The sequence below is a fragment of the Solanum pennellii genome, chromosome 2 (genome assembly GCF_001406875.1).
Source record: "Solanum pennellii chromosome 2, SPENNV200".
Classification (NCBI taxonomy): domain Eukaryota; kingdom Viridiplantae; phylum Streptophyta; class Magnoliopsida; order Solanales; family Solanaceae; genus Solanum; species Solanum pennellii.
Window position 1 is genome coordinate 53,174,636 of NC_028638.1, and position 23,004 is coordinate 53,197,639.

At 34.9% G+C, this 23,004-nt stretch overlaps 1 long non-coding RNA gene across 26 annotated transcripts in view; it reads right to left on the reverse strand.

The window, feature by feature from the left end:
• Window positions 1–22,313, reverse strand: part of LOC107010297 — a 28,172-nt gene extending 5,859 nt beyond the window's left edge. For 5 of the 26 annotated variants that reach the window (XR_003576462.1, XR_003576461.1, XR_003576470.1 and 2 more), the window contains exons 1-27: window positions 21,439–22,313; window positions 20,959–21,363; window positions 20,848–20,861; window positions 20,060–20,758; window positions 19,367–19,470; window positions 19,235–19,269; window positions 18,885–18,990; window positions 18,421–18,554; window positions 17,921–17,980; window positions 15,034–16,914; window positions 9,960–13,707; window positions 9,689–9,748; window positions 9,442–9,568; window positions 9,236–9,358; window positions 9,078–9,167; window positions 8,915–8,989; window positions 8,670–8,763; window positions 6,989–7,110; window positions 5,895–6,854; window positions 5,675–5,804; window positions 5,000–5,259; window positions 4,897–4,910; window positions 4,778–4,835; window positions 4,112–4,624; window positions 3,732–3,860; window positions 3,397–3,500; window positions 3,281–3,328 (exon numbers count right to left, since the gene is read on the reverse strand). This is a non-coding gene — a long non-coding RNA (uncharacterized LOC107010297). Of the gene's footprint in view, window positions 1–3,280; window positions 3,329–3,396; window positions 3,501–3,731; window positions 3,861–4,111; window positions 4,625–4,735; window positions 4,836–4,896; window positions 4,911–4,999; window positions 5,428–5,674; window positions 5,805–5,894; window positions 6,855–6,988; window positions 7,111–8,669; window positions 8,764–8,914; window positions 8,990–9,077; window positions 9,168–9,235; window positions 9,359–9,441; window positions 9,569–9,688; window positions 9,846–9,959; window positions 13,708–15,033; window positions 16,915–17,920; window positions 17,981–18,420; window positions 18,555–18,884; window positions 18,991–19,234; window positions 19,270–19,366; window positions 19,471–19,788; window positions 19,863–20,059; window positions 20,759–20,847; window positions 20,862–20,958; window positions 21,364–21,438 lie in introns of all 26 variants that reach the window. The other 21 variants (XR_003576459.1, XR_003576451.1, XR_003576445.1 and 18 more) reach the window with 21 other exon arrangements.
• Window positions 22,314–23,004: the final 691 nt, after the last annotated feature.

Sequence of the window (23,004 nt, forward strand, 5' to 3'; positions counted from 1 at the left end):
ATATGTGGTGTGGGTGGAGGCGAGAGCATCAAGGTAGCTCCAGATTCATAAATTAAAAAGTAAATTATTCCTGCAAACCTTGTTTTTTCAAGACCTGATTCACTGATAGGGTACTGTTGATGATCCATCTGCATCAGCAAGCTGTCGGTTGCAAAGACATTATACAGACAACATGACATGGCACTTAAACAAAAACTTAAGCAAGATTCTATAAGAAAGATTTAGAGTTAAATGAAGCAGTAAAATATGAGAGCTAGTTAGTGTTGATGGACTAAACCCTAGAATTTATTCTTACAGATCCACATCAGTTAGATTAACGTACAAAATACAAGAAACCTGTATTATCAAGAAAACAATTATATCTGATGAAACACATGCAAGAGAATCTTGTTAGCTAGTGGCTATTTCCTAAAACATGAATGATGTCATGAGTACTTTTCCAAATAAGTGGGAAGCTATGCAACCTTCAAGGCCCTATAATTCAAAAAGAGAAGAAAAAAAATCCCAGAAGTAAAAATTCATGATCACTCGCACAATCAATCCAATTAAAGCATAAAATGGACCTTAAGTGACAATGTGCACAAATGACACTTGAAAGCCTTAATCCCTCTAAAATCCTTCTTGCATTCAACAAGATGAAGCACAAAACTGATATAAACTGTGCTATTGATACCTCAGAATGGAACAACTACCCTTCTTTGTTTTCCACGCTTAAGACAGGCATATATCCTTGAGAGGTAGGAAAAGGAATGCTAAAGAAAATAACCTTAAAGTGTAGTAAAAGGTTCCAGAATGTAGGTGAGAGCAATCTCTTCCAGCCCAATTCTTATGTCCTATTAGTTGATGTCACTGCCTAAACTTGTCTTAACAACTACAATTAATACTATATTACCTTTCCCTTAAAAACTGATTTGCATATGGTTTACATGTACTTAACATTTTGAATGTATAATATGACGAGACAAGTATTAGAGAATGTTACTGCAAGAAATGAGACAGATGTTGGTTGCTTGTGAATCAGATTTAAGTTCCCACTTCAACCAAAACATACAACTTCATGCTAGAGTTAGGTTAAACTTCAATGAATGTTGCAAAATTTAGTGGAATGGAATTTCAGGTAAATGGCAATTTTATCAAGTTCCATAGACTAGTTGTGATGAAAATCTAATCAATTAACTGTGTAACTTACCTCGTAAATGATCTTGAAGCTTGAGAATGAATGTTGCAGATCTAACCCCAGTTTTGAATTAGGTTAGCATAGCTGTGTAATAATTGGTAACCAGTTTCAGGCATGGTCTACAAAAGTTGATAAAAGACTTGTTAGAATAGGAATAGCCGAATAGGTTTATACAATCCGAATGGAATAGAAATAGGTTTATATAATCCTATTAGAATAGGAATATGTTTATACAATCCAATTAGAATAGGAATATGTTTATACAATCCTATTAGAATAGGAATATGTTTATACAATCCCATTAGAATAGGAATAGGAATACTAAATAATATCCTACTTGGTAAAGGATTGTATTCTAGGGTCTATAACAAGGGTCTGAACGTAATAATGTAGACACAATAACAATTCAATAATATTCTTTTCCTATATTTCTCAAATGGTATGAGAGCCTCTATGATCTTCGTAGAAAATCTAAGAGCTTCCGCGGCCGGCGGGTGGCTATTATTCATATATGCCGCCCGTCCGGCCAATGATTATGTTAGAAAAAGTTGGGTCATTGTGAATCTTTCTGGTGACTATTTTCTCATAGCTAATTTGTGTAGCACCGCGCCATCACTCCGGTGACTACTTTCTTATGTCTAATTTATGTAGCAAATGTGCCATCATTCTAGTGACTACTTTTTCATATTTAATTTGTGTAGCAACGTGTCATCATTCTGATAACTACTTTTTCATATTTAATTTGTGTAGCACCGTCCTATCATTCTGATGAATAAGTTTTCATATTAAATTTTTGTCTAACCATGACATCCTTCTGGTGACTCTTTTTTTGCATGTCTTATCTGCGTAGCACCGTGCATCTATATCCGAATTACTTTTCATATTTAATTTGTGTAGTACCGTGGATCTTTTTCCAAACTACTTTCTCATATTTGAGTTGCATAACACCGTGTGTCTTTTCGGTGACTCCTCATATTTGATTTGCGTAGTCCCATTTCTCTTTCCGGTGACTCCTCAAATTTGATTTGCGTAGGTATGTACACATCATTCCAGTCCTACCCACATAATTTCTCTTTTTCATTACTCACATAATTTCTCTTTTTCAGTAGTGTTGTGCCACATTCCGACCCTACCCATATTATTTCTCTTTTTCAATGGGATCGTTCCATCAATTCGAACTATCCTATATAATTTCTATTTTCTAGTTGGGTCATGAAATCATTCCGACCCTACCCATATAATTTTATTTCTTACATTGTGACCACTTTTAGACACCAAATCTCATACTCCGGCATATGAGCATGTTTCGGCCAATTTTTTTGGTTGACTTGTTTAATATCAACTCATCTATTGATTCCAACATGATCCATATACTTTATACTAGGCTTTGAGCACTTTGTTGCACGGGGGAGTTTAGTAGTCTTATATGTCGATTATGTGAGTCATTCCATGGTTTGAAGCAGTCTTTGCAAGTGTGGTTCAACATTGAAATTTTATCTGTCTTTACTAACATTATGCATCAAATCCAGTATTTAATGAGAAGACAAGCACATCTCACATTGAGATTGACTGTCAATTTTGTGAAGTCGACTGATCAACTTGCGGATATCTCATCAGGCCTCTCATCGGTCCTCGTGTTAATTACATTTGTAACAAGCTAGGTACATGAATTGCTGAAGGGGAGTGTTAGAATAAGAATAGATTTATACAATCATATTGGAATAGAAATAGATTTATACTATCATATTAGAATAGGAATATGTTTATACAATCCTATTAGAAAAGGAATAGGAATACTAAATAGTATCCTACTAGGTAAAGGATTGTATTCTAGGGTCTATAAAAAGGTTCTCAAAGTAATAATGTAGACACAACAACAATTCAATAATATTTTTTCCCTATATAAGAGTTTTAAGTCTCCCCCTCACAAGCCAAGCAGCACAAGGAAAATCCATTTCAAATTAGATGACCATAAACGTACTGAATCTTGCTCAAAATCATGATAGGTTGTTGTCCTCTTTTGTCCAGATAGGACCTAATAATTCACTAAGTTACACACTACATTGAAAATGACACATCAATGAGTTATCAGGCAATCATTACCTACTCAAGCAGTTCTTCAAACGATTGAATTCACTCATCTGCAGCATGCTGTACAACATGACAATTAGTGTAATGTTCAAAGATAATAATCATTGACTATGTAAAAAGAGACTCACGTTCATTTTGTCATGGGCCTCAGTTTCTACATAAGAATATACACTCCCAGACGATCACAATGTGATGGAACAAAAGATAAAGCACCCTATGACACTCTCCATTTCTTCAGAAATATCACAAAATTGCAATAAAGAAGAGTAAGACATTATTTGGTTAAAGTATTAGTCATGCAGGGAATGTTTATGCGGTGATAATAATGTAAAAACTGCTATGTGATAAATAATAATGTAGGGATCCTAACACGGGGAATAATAAACGAGTTATGCTATGCAGGGACTATCTACTATAAAGAGATTTTTGCCTGTAAATACTCATCCGTTACGGGAATTCGAACCTTAAGAGACAAAGCGCCACAAATGACACTTGAAAGGCTTAAACCCTCAAAATTCCTTCTTGCTTTCAACAAGATGCAGCACATAACTGATATAAACTGTTATTGATACCTCAGAGTGGAGCAAGAAACCTGAGAAGAAGTGCTCGTCAGGAGTTGTTTTCCACATGTACACAGGCATATATCATTAAGAGGGAGGAATATGAATGCTGAAGAGAATAAGCTATAAAGTGTCGTAAAAGGTTTGAGAATGAAGGTGAGCAACTAATCCTGTATTAACAACTACAACACCTTTCACTTTTAGGACTGATTTGCAAATGGTTTACATGTACTTAACTTCTTGAGTGTATAATATGACAAAGACAAGTATTAGAGAATGTTACCGCAAGAAGTGTGACAGATGTTGGCAGCTTGTGAATCAGAATCAAGTCCTGCTTTAACCAAATCAAAACATATTAACTTCATGCTCAGAGTTAGACTTCACAATAGCACACTCAGGATATGGTGGCAGAGGAGACAGTCTCAACTAAAAGATGGCAGGCCAGAACCATATTTTTCAGCAATCTGTTTAAAGAAATCGATAAGATGATCATATCAGGCTTCTGTGCAAAGAACAGCTCCACATAAATGCTTTCCTTCTCACATGCATCACATTTGAATCTTATGAAGTTCAAGAGACTCCCTAAAATGAGGCATCCTCTGTTGATCTGCCAGCTACAATTGTTTAAGACTCCTCTAATCCAGAACCTAACAGGCAGTCTGATTTATAACTGGATCTAGCTGAAGCACTGAATTTGTTATCCAGTAAATCATCCTCTGTAGGTAAAGCATTAGATGTAAGGGGGTGCGCAGAGTTTGTGGATTTTCGTTCTCCAAACAATGTGGATTCTAACACACTGCAGAAGTTATCAAAAACCAGAGTAAAAACTTGTTAGAGCCACTTCTAAGTAATCCAGATATAGATACTACTCCTGATTTATCAACTCAATGTCAACGAGACAGCATACCATAAGATTTCTAAAATCGCAGGTAGCTTTGCACAGAATTACCTGTTATACCAAGATTTTGTCTACAATCATCAATTCCAAGGTACAAACACTTGTCAACCTGTTAACAGTTTATATCTATCTTAATGGATACTACCAACTAAAACTCAAAAGAACTTTACCTTCAAATGCCGTCCTGCAAACAGTGCCAAGAACAAAGACCAAGTTAGTAGGTTTATACCTATCCTAATGGATACTACCAACTAAAACTCAAAAAAACTTTACCTTCAAAACCTTACGATATCCATTCAGCCTCCCGTAAGTTTTAGAAACAACTACCAAATGTAGAATCTTTGACTTGAAAATACGTTCTTCTTGATCCAAGACGCATGCTACCACCCATATGCACTTTTGAACCCTGTGAACATGGTCTATAGATAATAGTAAATGTTAACCAAATCTGAACTTCTTATCTACCAGTTGGAGAACTTTGGCACCGTCTAGGCAGGTTTTATCAATGGTAGACTCTCTGTTTCAGTACCACTCTGCATCTCATATTAGAAAAGGTAAAAATCCATCATTTTAGCAGAATAGAGAAGAAGTTACAAAAACATCTGAGATATAGTTTAACTATTCAACTGTAATCTATGGATGGAAGTCCCTCCATTTTGTCCAAAAATCTAAGAAACCTTGAGTTTTTGTTGGTGCAAATTCTGAAAAGTTGAATAAAAAATGTCAAGCATGACAGTTCTATTACAAGATCACAACATAAGCAAGATGGAATATGAAAGAGACCGTGGCCTAGGAGACTTAGAAAGACACATCATAATCTCTAATGCTTTCATGATTAATAAGAATGCAGTCTAAGATAATCTTGAGAAGTGGGTAAAACAAATGAATCTAATTAACTGAAAGAGAGAACACATCAGGTCGTGTGAGTTACTAACATTAGTACATTACCTTACAGGAGAGAATACACTGTCACCACAACTTGGGGTGGAAGATAGATCACATTGATGGGATGACTGCTGTGGAAGCTCAGAGCAGATAGCTTCTGCAGAATGATGCAATCTCCTTACAGTTCTAGTTTCTGAACGATGGACAAGAACATTAATTAAATGTACACATTTCCTGTCATCATTGATTATTTAACACAAACAAGAACTAACAGACAAATTACCTGGCATGAGTGGCACATCATAAACTTCTTCTTGCCTTAATATTTTTATTTCCTGCTGCTTTTCTTGTAGACTCACTTGTGGCAAAATGGAGGGGGAGCTGAATGACTTCTTATACACTTCTTACTTCTAAGCTCATCTGTCTTACCTCGATTTCTAGCATCAATCCATTTATACGAGTCCGCATCCACACTAGAGGAGATCATAGCTTGTGGTATCAAATAATTCTTAAGATTTTTTTGATGATCCACCTCCTGAGATTTTTTTCATCATGAGAATGTACATGTAACAAATCATCTCAATCATAACACAATTCAGAAGCACCTGAACGATAAACATCTCATGGATCCAGTCCTTCTATACTGCGCATATCCAGTTTAGAACAAGCATAAAAATTTCACCATTATAGTTACCAGTTTCCAAAAAAAATAAAATTCAACATTATCAAAAGACGGTCCATCATGTACCAGCCTTTTGTGCAAAGAACAGCTCTGCATAAATCGTTTCCTTCTCTTATGCATCACATTTGACCTGTCATCAAGTTCAAGAGACTTCCTAAAGGGGACAATACTTTGTTGATCCGGCAGCTACAATTGTCTCAGACTCATCCTTCAACCTAACAGGAAGTCTGATTTATAGCTGAAGCATTGAATTTATTAACCAGAAAGCTGCTATCCAATAAATTATCCTCTGTAGGTAAAACATTAGATTGAAGGGGTTGCCGCAGAGCTTCTGAATTTCCAGTTTACACCAACTGTGCGATAAGCAAGAGACCGACTTGAACTTTCTATCTGACTGAGGAATCCGGACTCAGAGATCACGCTTTTCAGAAGCACTTCCTCACAGAATATTCTGCAAAGATCCAATCTCTCTCCTGACAGTGCACACTCCAATCAGTTTCTTTGGCTGCATGGAAGGAGATCCAGTGTAGCTCAGGTATATCTCTTAATTCACAGGTATATCTGCAAAGAGGAGCAGGGAATGGAATAGCAACAGATGAGGAGGATACTTCAAGAACTATATTCTTATCTAGGTTTTCCAAAAGTAGCTTGAGAGAAAAGAAAGTGATAAATGTTGATGCTGCAATTGCTCTCACCGGCAGAATTACTTTGAGTCTAGAGAATCGCGACTGTATACTCAGTAAAGAGGAGAACCACACCTTACCCACCTGACCTTTTTTTTTCACATGGCGATAAGTCAAACCACTCCTCTCTTAACCTACATATGGTACACAAAGTAGAAATTCCGAATAAGTGATGACCAGCACTTTTAACAAATAACATGGCATTGAAGTCAATAGCTTCCTATCCGGTACATAGCAAAATGTCTACAGAATCAGACAATGTAATCAGTTGAAACAAAATTCAGTAACCCTAAAAAGTGCAGAGTTCTCAAATTTGATCTAGTGCATGGTCTGCAGTCGAAGAAAAAAAAAATTTCGTCACTTCCTCAGAGCCTATTCTAGCTTTTCCTTAATCCCCTCATTCTAATTAATGATTTCTAGTATCTATTAGAACTATTAAAACATTACAGTAGTGTTCAATGTTCAAATGAAGTTACTTCCTCTAGGATCCAAATCATTAATATATATTATTCTCCTCTAACACTTCAAAGAAGAGAAAGATAATAACTCAGTAACTCTAACCGGAAGGAGGTAAGTTGATACCTTTTGAAACAAAGGGTACATAAAAAAGTATACTTGAAAGCTCTTGAGTCTCTAGAATAATGCCAAAGATCAACAGTGTTAGCATATTTAATAGGTCAAAGCTGTGTTTGCAACCTCCACAGCCGAAGAATGAAGATCAACCTAAATCTTTTGGTAAGCTCTATTTTTTTCTGAAAAAAAGAATTTTTTTTTGTGAATTAGATGGCCAAGATTGACCTACAAGTTTCAAACTCCTGAGAAGATGAATCCAACTCAAAATCATATACAGCTGGATGTCACAATCTCCTAAAGATAACAAGGATCCAAGAAGATTGATTTAACAAATATCAAAATTTACGAAAATTGATGTAAACTTGTAAAAAAAAAGGACTGCAAAATTCATTTAAAGGGAAGCAGAAATGATTGGGTAAGCATATAACAGGAGTCTAAGTCATAAATGCCAACAAAAATCACACCTAAATTCCACAGAGATCTTTAAAGGCTCCAAAGTCAAATCATATAAAGTTTATCTAGGGCAGTTTAGGTTCAACAAAAACAGTGAATATGCTAAATGTCAGAAACACTGTTCAAACTCGTAATCCATCTCGTAAAACAGAAAGTACAACTTCAGGTGACCATTCAAAAGAAAGTACAACTTCGGGTGATGCTTAAAAAGAAAGTACAACTTTATATTATCATCCAAAAGAAGATGCAACTTCAGATGATTCTTCAAAAGAAGGTACAACTTCAGATGATCTTTCAAAAGAAGGTACAACTTCAGATGATCCTTCAAAAGGAAGTACACAACTTCAGGTGATGAAGTAAAATAATAAATCGAGGACAACTTTCTGCACATTAAAATTCATTAGATCAATGTCAAAGAAACTAAAACTTACCATCGTTGCCATCCATACATACATAGCAAAGATAGAATTCGAAAGAAACTACGTGGCCTAGGAGACTTAGGAAAAGACAATGTAATATCTAATGCTTTCATGATCAGTAATAACGCAGTCTAAGATAATCTTGAAAAGTGGGTGAAATAAATGAAGCCAACTAACTGAAACATGCACTAAAAAATATCAGCTCTTATTCTAGTCAGGCATGAACAAATGGCAGGAACAGTTTATACCTTATTTTGACTCCCCATCGTGTGGACTTGTGCACTCCCCTTTACCTTGTAATTTGTTATTCAGATGTTAATAAGTTTTATTTTCGCACTTGGCCTGAAGAGAGAAACATCAAATCGTGTGAGTAACTAATTTATTTGATTGAGATAATATCAGAAAGAGACCTAACCCTCCCATGAAATTCGATAACAATACAGTAAATCAGAGAATACACCGTCACCACAACTTGGGGTGGAAGATTGCTCACATCTATGGGATTGCCATGGAAGCTCCGACCAGATAGTTTCTACAAAATGATGCAGTCCCCTTAGAGCTCTAGTTTCTACACGATGGAAAGGAACATTAATTAGTTGCACATTTTCCTGCCATCGTTGATTATTAGCACAAACAAGCACTACAGGACAAATTACCTGGCATGAGTGGCACATCATTAACAGTCTTAATATTATTATTTCCTGCTTCCTTCTTGCAGACTCACTAATGGCAAAGAACTTCCTACGCTGGTAAAATGGAAGAGTTGTATGACTTCTTCTACTCTTCTTATTCCGTATGAGCTCAACTATTTTACCTCGATTTTCAGTATCAATCCATTTATGCAAGTCCCCATCCACTGTAGAGAAGAGCATAGCTCATTGTATCAATAATTCTTAAATCTACAATCATCAATTCCAAGGTACAAACACATGCCATCCTGTAAACAGTGGCAAAAACAAAGACCAGGTTAGTATTTTTATACCTATCCTAATGGATACTAAAAGAACTTTACCGTCAAACCTTTCGTTCCCATGAGTTTTAGTAACAATTTCCAACAAAGAAAGGTCAACTCAGTTCAGAGCCTCTCCTTTCAAGCCAAAGCTTGCTGGGAAAGCATGCATAACATCTGAATAGCAGTTTGATGTCGCTGGTGTAAAGGAAGTAGACGAAACAATAGTCAATTGAAATGACCAGTCAAAAAGAAAGCACAATAGAAGATGAAAGAAACAGGCACACATGGTGTCTCCATAAGTTGGGCTAAAAGTACCTAAGCATGAATACGTATATTCCAGCTCAACTTCAGCAAGAACAAATAATCAAAACATGCCTACATACAGAAGTGATCAACAACTTTAAAGAAAAAAAAGTGTTGAGCATCATATCTATAACAGTGCCTCTCACATACAAAGCTCTGGGTGCCAAATCTGAGAATAGATATAGTTTAGCCACTTAATAATATCAATAGGAGAAGTCCTCCAGAACGACTTCAGATGAAGAAACAGACAATGCAGTGAGGTTGGAGGAAAGGAAGTACTTACAGTTCTGCAGATTTAGATCTTTGACTTGAAAATACGTTCTTCTTGATCCAAGACACATGGTACCCTGAGAACATGATCTCCAGATTATAGTAAATGTTAACCAAATCTTAAGATTAAACAGTGGTTGTTAAAGAAACAAAATGTAAAAAAGATAACTTATCACATCTCTTATCCATTCATTTGGGCCCGTATACATTCACTATGTAAACATCAAGACCTGCCGAGAGCTTGAATGAACCATCTGTTGAATTCAATTTAATTCAATTTGTTAAGGGAACTCAGAGGAATGAAAATCCCAGTGGACAATAGCGGCAACGGAGAGAAGGAGAAGCATGTGTGCAAAGAAGTTCATCCTCACTGCACACAAACTTACAAAATCTAAGAAACCAGATAGGACATATCCTTCAGTTAGCTAGTATAACAGAGACAGGCCTTTCAATGTCAACAATTTTGAAGGAGACAGTGGGATGCACAAGGGAGATTCTTAGCAGAGACTCTTTCAGAGAATGCAAAACCCTCATTGGGCTTCCGGATTATATATGCAAACCAATGAACACAAACCGTCAGAACGGCCTATCAGTTGAGTAATGCATGCAATCCTATGTTTCTTTAAAAGTTGTGTGAGTATAGACTTCAAGAACAACTCCACAACATTCAATTCCTACATGCGGCTGTTGGAAACCAACTCCTCAACAACCCTTCTGAAATCATACAAGATAAACAGCCTCAAAAACATATTCTAGGACATCTTCAACACAGTACGAAAAAAACAACAGAATTTTTTGGAGAAAGAAAGATTTCTTGAATTTCTTGATTTTTGCAATGTCAACATATTCTTGAAAATAACAATTTCATTATTTCCTGTAAATATGCGTTAAAAATACGGGTGTAACTTCAAAAAGATAAGTTCATGATTTTTTTCTTAAAAGGAATGCAGGCAAGAATTCAAAGAAAATCTGACATTGTCGCAAAACAGTTAATGGAGGAAAGACGCAGATACATGGAGAAAATTAACTTAGGGTTTACAGTTTTGCTTCGTCGGTGGCATACGCAGCTTACTCTGGCGCCAGAGTACGCCGCTGGTAGCGTATGAGCATGACTTCCTGACTTACACAATGCCCAGGTAGCGTATTTTATAGAATTCTAACACGCGTTTTTTTGAGAAATAAATGCGTAAAAAAACTATCTTATTTTGGTTTCCAAAAACTAGTTAATACATAATTTATACACTAAACTTTTGTAAATTTTTATTCTAATACATATTTATTTCAATTGTAACAAAACGATAAGCCCACAATCTTTTCTTCACTAACATACTATAAAATTTTAAAAAGGCTCTATGAAATATTAAGAACATGCATTTGAAGGCAGTCAAGAAAATTAAACCTGATGAGTTATCGAATAGGAGCAAATTCCCACTCTAATTGAGTTCAGGGTCTCAATCATCGCTCATTTGGTCTCACATAAATAAAGAGATTAGTTGTGTCTGAAAGGTTATGAATCGATTTACAAGTTCAATGTCAATGACTAGGTTTCTAGTTGCAATACATCGTGAATCTATGTATATATGATTTGCTAATACACTATCAATTAATGTTTGTATAAATCTTTACTAATGGGAGGGGCATAACTAAAGTTACCATATAAATAGAGATGCATGTTCATTTTATTTAAATTTTCAAGCAACTATTTCCACATACAAAGTTGCAAAATTTAGACCAAAGGAATTGTGCACATCTGTTTCTACTAACCATAATCTCATTTGAACTTTCAAAACATTTAATATTCCTTTATTTAACTTAAATATTTATAATTTCCCAATTTTCACACAACACTTGATGTTTAATCACATAAGCAATCACCTCCTGATTATCATTGTTAGATCACTATCACCTACAAAGTCTAACTAATACAAATGTTCTAAAGTGAAATGAAGCCATCACATAATCTATTTCAAAAAATTATGCATTATCTTTTATGTTATATGAATCTTTGACCCTCATTAGCTAATAATAAAGTTCATTACCTATGTAACACAAAGTAACGTACATTTTAAATTGATGTTATATACCATATTAAATAGATTTTTTAAAAATCAAATTCTATCAAATAAATTCCCGTAGTGGTTAAGATTTAAAATTATTGGACTAAGAAAAAAGGCAATGACTCGGTAACACTGTTCTAGTATGTAGCTTTACCTTGTCATCCTTCTTTGCACAAATCTCAGAAAATAATCAGATTTATTATCTGGTATTTTTTGAGGCTTGATACTTGGTGCTGAATGGATTACATGAAACAATGATCTCATAGAGTAGCTTAAAGTGTAAACAACTATACATTTGTCTTCATCTTTGAATAAGCTGTTGATGTAAGGGGAATTCAAATGGAAAACTAATAGAAGTGAATACTAAAAGTTCGCCTAAAATAAAAGCACTATCTTTCAGAATTTCGCTGGAAACCTTCAGGTTCATATCCCCCAGTTCTTGCTAATGTAGAATCAAAAGAAAAATGAGAGGGAATGAATAAAATAAAGGCGTTGATTGAAGGCAGTAACGTTAAAACAGGGGAGTTTATTCAGAGAACATGACACAGCATTTAAGCAAGATCATAAGCAAGATTCCATATGAGAAAGATTAGATTTAATCAAATGGAGGAGTGAAATATGAAAGCTAGTAGGTGTCAATGGACTAACCTGTCAAAGAAATACACGGAACCTGTATCATCAAGAAAACAAACATTTTCTTATAAAACACATGCAAAAGAATCTTGTTAGCTATTGTGCTTTCAACAAGGACAGAACTGATATGGACGGTGGTATTGACACCTCAGAATGGAATAACTAGACTGAGAAGAAGTGCTTGTCATGCTTTGTTTTCTACACTTAGACAGGTATATATCCTTCAGATGGAGGAACAGGAATGCTAAAGAAAATAGGCTCTGAAGTGTAGTAAAAGGTTCTGATGAGCAATCTCTCCCAGCCGTTATGTATTCACTACACAGTGTAGCTTTATTCCCAATAATTCCTAATCCCAATTCTTATGTCCTAATAGTTGATGTCACTTCCTAATTTTGTATTAACAACTACAATCAATACTATATTACATTCCCCTTGTAAGACTGACTTGCAAATGGTTTACATGTACTTAACTTTTTGAATGCATTAAAAAATTGAACTTTGCAACGCCAAAACAATTAGCTCAAAAGCTTTGAAACGCTATGCAAGCATTAGTTGGCCTATGAGGCGGAGAAGAAAGACCAAAATGGAACTTTGCCCAAAATCTCATAGACCCCCCTGAAGTGCCATTGCATGAGTTCTTTAGCTCGACAAGCAACATATTTAATTAACTGATCATCGAAGGATGAAAACCTCCAAATCATTGTGTATAAAACAGAGCAGACTGCGCACTAAGAGTAAGAAAAGAGGGAGTGGTAAGATATCACGAAAAGGGTGATCAGGTGGGGGGGGGGGTGGAATAAACTGAACTTTGCCAAGTCAAAAAACGAAGCAGCTCAAAATCTTAGGAACCTGCCATGGATTCAAGCATCAGATAGCCTTACGAGACAGAGAAGTAACACCATGGGATTGAACTTTCTCCAAAATTTCACAGACCCACTTCAGATGCCTTGCCAAGGCAACAGTTTTTCAGGTCAAGATATAACATGTTTGATTGTCATTTTGAGTTATACTGGAGAGAATAATAAAAATAAGAAAAGTAGAAGGTCATGCGCAATTCAAGCACCAAAAAATCTGCAAAAAAAAATTCAAAATATTTGAAGTTAGAACTCTCAAGATTTGAGAGGAAATTCAAATGTATCGTCAAACTTTAAAATGTTCAACAGAATTACTCTCAGCTATATATTTGAGTTTAGGCAAGATGCTGCCCCACTAAATAAAACAACCCTTCAAATGTGATAAGAAATAACACAAAGCTTCAATTACACCATCTTTATTCACCAACTTACTGTAAAAAAACAAAAAGGCCCCTACGTAATATCTTGCATATATTATCATTCCATTGTGATGAAATGTGAAGTGTATGTGATTTCTACCCTACTTGAAATTCAGACTACTCTAATAGAGTGTCATCTAGTTAACATATTAAGAACGAGCTTTTGAAGGCAATTAAGAAAGTCAAACCCCACAACTTATGAAGTTATAAATCTTTACTATTGGGAAAGGAATAAATAATGCTACCGGACAAATAAAGGTGCCTGTTCACTTTATTAGGATTTTAAAGCAACTATTTCCACATAGAAACTAATCTAAGTGATGTGTTGACGAAACACCAAGCAAAGAAACTAACTTTTGCTAGCTTTTAATAAAGAAACTAAATCTTTTTAGACAAATCAAGAAAGAAACTAAATCCTTTTAAGCTCCTAATGAAAAGCATAATAACTGCAAGCTTTTGCTAGCTTTTAGTAAAGAAAATAGCATCTAAGCTCGCAAACTTCCAAGAACTTTTGAATTTAAACAAAATAGACACATAAATTTTTGTAAAGATTACTTCAATTTGAACGACTGAAATTTATCTTTTTGGTCAGAATAATTTAAGGAACTTCCTATTTCGTTATCAGAATTTAAAAATAGAAAAGTAATGCAAAACCAATAACCTTTTCTGGATTCCATATATCAAATATATCATAGAGTGGCTTGAAGTATAAACAACTACATATTTGTCTTCATCTTTGAGTAAGTTGTTGGTGCAAGGGGAAATGAGATGGAAAACTAACAGAAGTAAATAACATAAGTTTTTCTTAAGATGACGTATAAGGAGAGGGGGGGGGGGTGAGGGAAATAAAAGCACCATCTTTTCGAAATTTCGTTGGCAGCCTTCGGCTTCATCTCCTCCGATTCTTGTGAATGTATAATAAAAAAAAATCAGAGGAATGGAATAAATCAAGGGGAGGCGTTAATTGGAGGAAGGGAGTAGTAAAAACAGGGGGTTAGTTAAGTGGGTTGCAGATAAATTTTTCAAAGACCATGACATGGCATTTAAGCAAGAACATTAGCAAGATTTAAGTTGATTAAATGAAGGCATGATATATGAAAGCTAGTTAGTGTGAATAGACTAACCTGTTGAAGCAATTCTAACAGATCCATATCAGATAGACTAACGCCCAAAATTCACGGAACGTCAGAACCTGTATTATTGTCAAGAACACAACCATTTTCATGTGAAACACATGCAAGAGAATCTTGTTAGCTAGTGGAGTATTTCCTAAAACATGAATGATGTCATGAACAGATTTCCAAAATAAGTTGGAAGCTATTCGAGTTTCAAGGCGTCATAATTCAAAAAGAGAGACTCTCTAGCATTGTCTTTTATTGATGTATTGGAACCAAAAAAATCGCTTAGAAGTAATAATTCATAATTCACTCGCTATAATCAACCCAACTAAAATATATAATGGACCTTAAGAGTCAATGTGAACAAATGAAACTTGAAAGCCTTAAACCCTCAAAATCCTTCTTCCTTTCAGCAAGGAGCACAAAACTGATATAAACTGTGGTATTGATACCTCATAATGGAATATAAAGCCTGAGACAGAGTGCTTGTCATGCTTTGTTTTGCACATTTAGAGAAGAACCACACCTTTTTTTCTTTTTTTGTGCCGATAAGTCAAACCACTCCTCTCTTCTTCTTTTTTTGAAATCAAAGTCAAACCACTCCTCTCTTAACCTACATATGGTAAATGAAGAAGAAATACCGAGTATAATGACCAGAGATTTTCACAAAGACATGGCATTTGAAGTCAATAGCTTCCTATCCAACTCATAGAAAAATGTCTACAGAATCAGACAATGTAATCATTGAAACAAATTTTTCAGTAATCCTAAAAAGTGCAAATGTTCTCAAGTTTAATCTAGAGCATGGTCTGCAGTCAAAAATTAAGAGGAACCAAACGCAGTCCTCTGCTTACATGTGCTCCAACTTCCTCCACTCATCAAAGAAAATAATCATTAATATACATTTCACTCATTCTTCAAAGAATAGAAAAGATACTAACTCAGTAACTCTAACCTAAAGGAGGTAAGTTGATACCTTTTGAAACAAAGGGTATATAAAAAAGTATCCTCGAAAGCTCTTGAGTCTCTACTCTCTAGAATAATACAAAGATTAACAGTGAAAGCTGCATTTCCAACCTCCATAGCTGAGGAATGAAGATCTACAAATTTTTTGGTAGATGACCAAGATTGACGTGCAAGTTTCAAACTCCTGAGAATATGAGCCACCCCTCTACCCTAAACCCACTAAAAAATCAATAAACAAGCTGAATATCACTATCTCGGAAAGATAGCAAGGCTCCCAAGAAGATTGATACAGCAAATATCTAGATTTACAAAAATTGATGTAGATTCGTAAAATAAAAAAGACTGCAAATTTCATCTAAAGGGAAGCAGAAATGACTGGGTAAGCAAATAACAGGAGACCAAGTCATAAATGCCAACAAAAATCACACCGATGTGCCACAGTTTTTTGGAGGCCCCAAAGTCAAATCATATAAAACTTATCCTGCGCAGTTTAGGTTCAACAAAAACAGTGAATATATCTGAGATCTACTTCAGCTCTCAATGTCAGAAGCACTGTCAAAAACAAGTAGCTATGACATTAAGTAATTTTTGTAGAGGTTCTTAAGAAACAAATCTTGAATTGAAACCTGCATTACGAAGGTCAAGGAACACAAAAACACCATAAAAGGAAAGCATCCAATTTAGTAAATGTTAACCAAGATTAGTTTTCCGTTTTTCTTTGACAGGACAATATACTGAAATACTGAAGGATCTGAAAATTAAAAAGTGGTTGTTAAAGAAACAAAGTGTAGAAAAGATAACTTATCACATCTCTTTATCCTGAAGCTTGCATTCAATTTGTTAAGGGAACTCGGATGAATCCCAACCATTGGACAACAGCAGCAAGGAGGAGAAGCACATGAGCAAAGCAGGTCATCCTCACTGCAAGCAAACCAGACAGGACATATCCTTGAGTTAGCCGGTGTATCAAAAGCAAACCCCTTTCAATAACAATAATTTTGAAGGAGACGCTGGGATGTGCAAGGGAGATTCTTTGCAGAGACTCTTACGGAAAATGCAAGACCCTATTTGGACTTCAAACTAAAAGATCAATCAGATGAGTACGGCTTTAGAAGTAAACCAGACAGGAAATATCCTCAGAGGAACTCCTACTCCACAAACCTAACTTGGAAATTTTCTCATGCAGAGCACCCAAGTTGACAAGAGGGACAGTAACTAGTCACCCATGAGCACACGAACAAACAAAAAGATGTCATTAATAATACACAATGTTCTCCTAAACATACCATCAAATGCAGTTCCGACGCAGACATTTCCTAAAATACAGTTCCAATGCAGATATTTCCTAAAATGCAATTTTCAACTCACTTGAAAACACAATGAAATCTGTTCAACTCCTCAACAATGAGGAACATTCGGAAGACAATAATGCATCAGCATACATAATTGCACTTAGGAAAATATATAAATAAATGGAATGACAATATCAAGAATCAATCCATCAATTATGCTTCACCAAAATTAGTTAGCCTTCCACTCTATCCATATCGGAGTTATTGTTCCAACACAAATGAACACAAAGCGAACAGGAATAAAGAAAATTATCTTAAATCACTTTTTGTTTTAATTCCCTGTTCTTTCTCTTTATCATATGTGGGGGTGTGGGTGGAGGCGAGAGCATCAAGGTAGCTCCAGATTAATAAATTAAAAAGTAACTTATTCCTGCAAACTTTGTTTTTTCAAGACCTGATTCACTGATAGGGTACTGTTGATGATCCATCTGTGTCAGCAAGCTGTCGGTTGCAAAGACATTATACAGAGAACATGCCATGGCATTTAAACAAAAACTTAAGCAAGATTCGATAAGAAAGATTTGGAGTTAAATGAAGGAGTGAAGTATGAGAGCAGTTAGTGTTGATGGACTAACCCGTTGAATATCTTCTAACAAATCCACATCAGTTAGATTAACGTACAAAATACAAGAAACCTGTATTATCAAGAAACAATTATATCTTATCAAACACATGCAAGAGAATCTTGTTAGCTAGTGGCGTATTTCCTAAAACATGAACAATGTCATGAGTGTTTTCCAAATAAGTTGGAAGCTATTCAAGCTTCAAGGCCCTATAATTCAATAAGAGAACTTCTAGCATTGTCTAGTTATTGATGGTACTAGGAAAAAAATCCCTTAGAAGTAACAATTCATAATTCACTCACTACAATCAACCCAATTACAGCATAAAATGGAACTTAAGAGACAATGTGCACAAATGACACTTGAAAGCCTTAAACCCTCAAAAATCCTTCTTGCTTTCAACAAGATGGTGCACAGAACTGATATAAACTGTGCTATTGATACCTCAGAATGGAACAACTAGCCTGAGAATAACCTTAAGAGGCAGGAAAAGGAATGCTAAAGAAAATAACCTTTTAAGTGTAGTAAAAGGTTCCTGAATGTAGGCTCTTCCAGCCCTTGTGTATTTACGACACAGTGTAGCATTATTCCCAGTCATTTCTAAGCCCAATTCTTGTGTCCTATTAGTTGATGTCACTTCCTAATCCTGTATTAACAACAATAATAAATACTATATTACCTTTCCTGTATAAGACTGATTTCCAAATGGTTTACATGTACTTAACATTTTGAATGTATAATATGACAGCGACAAGTATTAGAGAATGTTACCGCAAGAAATGAGACAGATGTTGGTTGCTTGTGAATCAGATTTAAGTTCCCACTTTAACCAAATCATATAACTTCATGCTAGAGTTAGGTTCAACTTCAATGAATATTGCAAAATATAATGGAATAGAATTTCAGGTAAATGACAATTTTATCAAGTTCCATAGACTAGTTTTGATGAAAATCAAATTTAATAACCGTAACTTACCTGGTAAATGATCTTGAAGCTTGAGAATGAATATTGCAGATCCAACCCCAGTTTTGAATTTGGACAGCATAGTTGTGTAATATTGGTAACCAGTTTCAGGCATGGTCTAAAAAAGCATGGTAAAAGACTCAAAATCAATGTAACCTATTAAAGAGTTTCAAGTCTTCCCCCCACAAGACAAGCAGCACAAGGAAAACCCATTTCAAATTAGATGACCATAAACGTACTGATTCTTGCTCAAAATCAAGATAAGTTGTTGTCCTCTTTTGTCCATATAGGACCTGATAATTCACTAAGTTACACACTCCACATTGAAACGATAAATCAATGAGTTTTTAGACAATCATTACCTTCTCAAGCAGTTCTTCAAAATGAATTCACTCATCTGCAGCATGTTGTAGAACATAACAATGAGTGTAATTTTCAACGCACATAAATGCTAGAATCAAACAAAAGATAATAATCATTGACAAAGGACTCACGTTTATTTTGTCATGAGCCACTGTTTCTACATAAGATTATACACTACCAGACGATCACAAAGTGATGGAACAAAAGATAAAGCACCCTACGACACTCTCCATTTCTTCAGAAATATCACAAAATTGCAAAAAAAAGAGTAAGACATTATTTGGTTAAAGTATTAGTCATGCAGGGAATGTTTATGAGGTGATATAATGTAAAAACTGCTATGTGATAAATAACAATGTAGGGATCCTAATGCCGGGAATAATAAACGAGTTATGCTATGCAGGGACTATCTACTATTAATTCGGACCTTAAGAGACACTGAGCCACAAATGACACTTGAAAGGTTTAAACCCTCAAAAATCCTCCTTTTTTTTCAAAATGGTAACAAGATGCAGCACAGAACTGATATAAACTGTTATTGTCTTATTGATACCTCAGAATGGAATGAGAAGCCTGAGAAGGAGTGCTTGTCAGGAGTTGTTTTCCACATTTAGACTGGCATATATCCTTCAGAGGGAGGAATATGAATGTTGAAGAGAATAAGCTATAAAGTGTAGTAAAAGGTTTGAAAATGTAAGTGAGCAACTAATCCAGTATTAACAACTACAACACCTTTCACATCTAAGACTGATTTGCAAATGGTTTACATGTATTTAACTTCTTGAGTGTATAATATGACTGAGACAAGTACTAAAGAAATTTACCGCATGAAGTGGGACAGATGTCAGCAACTTGTGAATCAGAATCAAGTCCTGCTTTAACCAAACCAAAACATATTAAATTCATGCTCATAGTTAGATTTAACAATAGCGTACTCAGGATAGGGTGGCAGAGGAGACAGTCTCGACTAAAAGATGGTAGCCAGAACCATATTTTTCAGCAATCTGTTTAAAGAAATCCATAAGATGATCGAATCAGGCTTCTTTGCAGAAGAACAGCTCCACATAAATGATTTCAATCTCACATGCATCACATCTGAATCTTATGAAGTTCAAGAGACTCCCTAAATGAGGCATCCTCTGTTGATCTGCCAGCTACAATTGTTTAAGACTCCTCCCATCCAGAACCGAGCTAGCTGAAGCACTGAATTTGTTACCCAGGAAATCATCCTCTGTAGGTAAAACATTAGATGTAAGGGGGTGCGCAGAGTTTCTGGATTTTCATTCTCCAAACAATGTGGGAATCTAACCCACTGCAAAAGTAATCCAAAACCAGAGTAAAAACTGGTTTAAAGCACTTCTAAGTAATCCAGATATAGATGCTACTCCTTATTTATCAACTCAATGTCAAAGGGACAGCGTATCATAAGATTTCAAAAATAGCAGGTAGCCTTGCACATAATTACATGTTGTACCAACATTTAGTCTACAATCATCATTTCCAAGGTACAAACACTTGTCGTCCTGTAAACAATGCGAAGAAAAGAGACCAAGTTAGTAGGTTTATACCTATTCTAATGGATACTACCAACTAAAACTCAAAAGTACTTTACCTTCAAATGTTATCCTGTAAACAGTGCCAAGAACAAAGACCAAGTTAGTAGGGTTTATACCTATTCTAATAGATACTACCAACTAAAGCTCAAAAACCTTCAAAACCTTACGATATCCATACGGCCTCCCGTGAGTTTTAGTAACAACTACCAAATTTAGAATCTTTGACTTGAAAATATGTTCTTCTTGATCCAAGACGCCTGCTACCCATAGTGCTTTTGAACCCTGGGAACATGGTCTACAGATTATAGTAAATTTTAACCAAATCTGAAGATCAAGCAGCGGTTGTCAAAGAAAGAAAGTGTAAAAAAAAAAAACTTATCACATCTCTTATCCATCGATTTGGGCATGTACACATTCACTATGTAAACATCAACACCTGATATGTATACTGAGAGCTTGAATAAACCATTGTTAAATTTAATTTGTTAAGGGAACTCAGAGGAATGCAAATCCCACTAGACAATAGCGGCAACGGAGAAGGAGAAGCACGTGTACAAAGTAGGTCATCCTCACTGCACACAAACTTACAAAATCTAAGAAACCAGATAGGACATATCCTTAAGTTAGCTAGTATAATAGAGACAGACCTTTGAATGTCAACAATTTTGAAGGCGACACTGGAATGCACAAGGGAGATTCTTAGTAGACTCTTTCAGCGAATGCAAAACCCTCAACCCTCAATGGGCTTCCAGATTATATATGCAAACAAAAGACCAATCAGAACATAGTATAACCACAAAATTATATCGAAAGACACTAATGAACAAAAACCGCAAAACAGCCTATCAATTGAGTAATGCATGCAATCCTGTACACTACAACAACCATTCCAAGTTATGAACATCATAATTGTTGGGCAAAAGAAATTATGTACAGCAGCATGAATAGAATAGAAAGATGATGTCAGCATCAAGAACATCAATACACTATGTGTGAGTGGAGACTTCAAGAACAATTCCACTTCTTTCCATTCAATTACTCTACAACCCTGGTGAAAACTAACACCCCAACAACCCTTGTGAAAAATCATACATGGTAAACAGGCACATGCATTTGCTTAATGTCCCCCATCTCCCTTAAAAAAAAAGTAAAAACAAATTCTTGAACATCTTTAACACACACTACAAAAATAACAACAGAAATTTTTGGAAAAAGAAAAGATTTCTTGAATTTCTTGATATTTCCAATGTCCATATATTCTTAGAAATAACGATTTTGTTAATTTCCTTTAACTGTTTATTAAAGAATACGGGTGTAAAACTTCAAAAACACAATACGTTCTTGATTTTTTCTTAAAAAGAAAATCTGTCATTGCGACAGAACACGTAATGGATGGAAAAAGCTATCGATGCGAGAAACTTAGCTTAGGTTACCGGTAGCGTAACGGTGGAGTACCGATGGCGTACCGGTGTTTTGATTCGTCGCCGGTAGAGTACCGGGCGTACTCTGCGCCAGCGTATGAAGGCACTGTTGAAGTTCTAAAACCGGTGTAGCATCTATTTAAAGTTTCCTAAGACACGCTTTTAAAAAATGCACGCGGAAAAAAATAATAATAATAATTAATAACTTATTTATTTATTTTAATAAAAAAGTCTACTCCATCGATAGTAAGAGGAAATCAATAAAAAGTCTATATGATTAAAAAAATCTATTGTAGCTGATATATATATATATAGAGATATTACTGATAGAAATTTATTTTTAAAATTCTAATCTTAAAATTGTAGGAAAACTATATATCTATCTCTAATTTTATTTCAAATTTCAAAAAAATGTTGCTTTATTTAAGTAAACTAGTAAAATAGTGCATGTTGGAGCAATTTGAATATTATTGATATATTTAAGTATTAAAATCATTTTAAATGATAAATTAACTTTGTGATTTAAAGTTATTTACTCCTCGGATACTATTGATAATGTAAAATTTGTTATATTATCATCGTGTGTAAGTTTAAAATATATTACTTATGTAATTTTTATAAATCGATTTAGAATATGAAATTTATGGCTCAAAATTTTAATATTAAGTTATAAAATTTTATACTTATTAAATAGATATCTTAAAATAAAATAAATGTCAAATTTAGGTCAACATAATTTTATTTTAAATTTATAATCAAAATGCACATCTGATTGTCCATATTTCTTCTTGG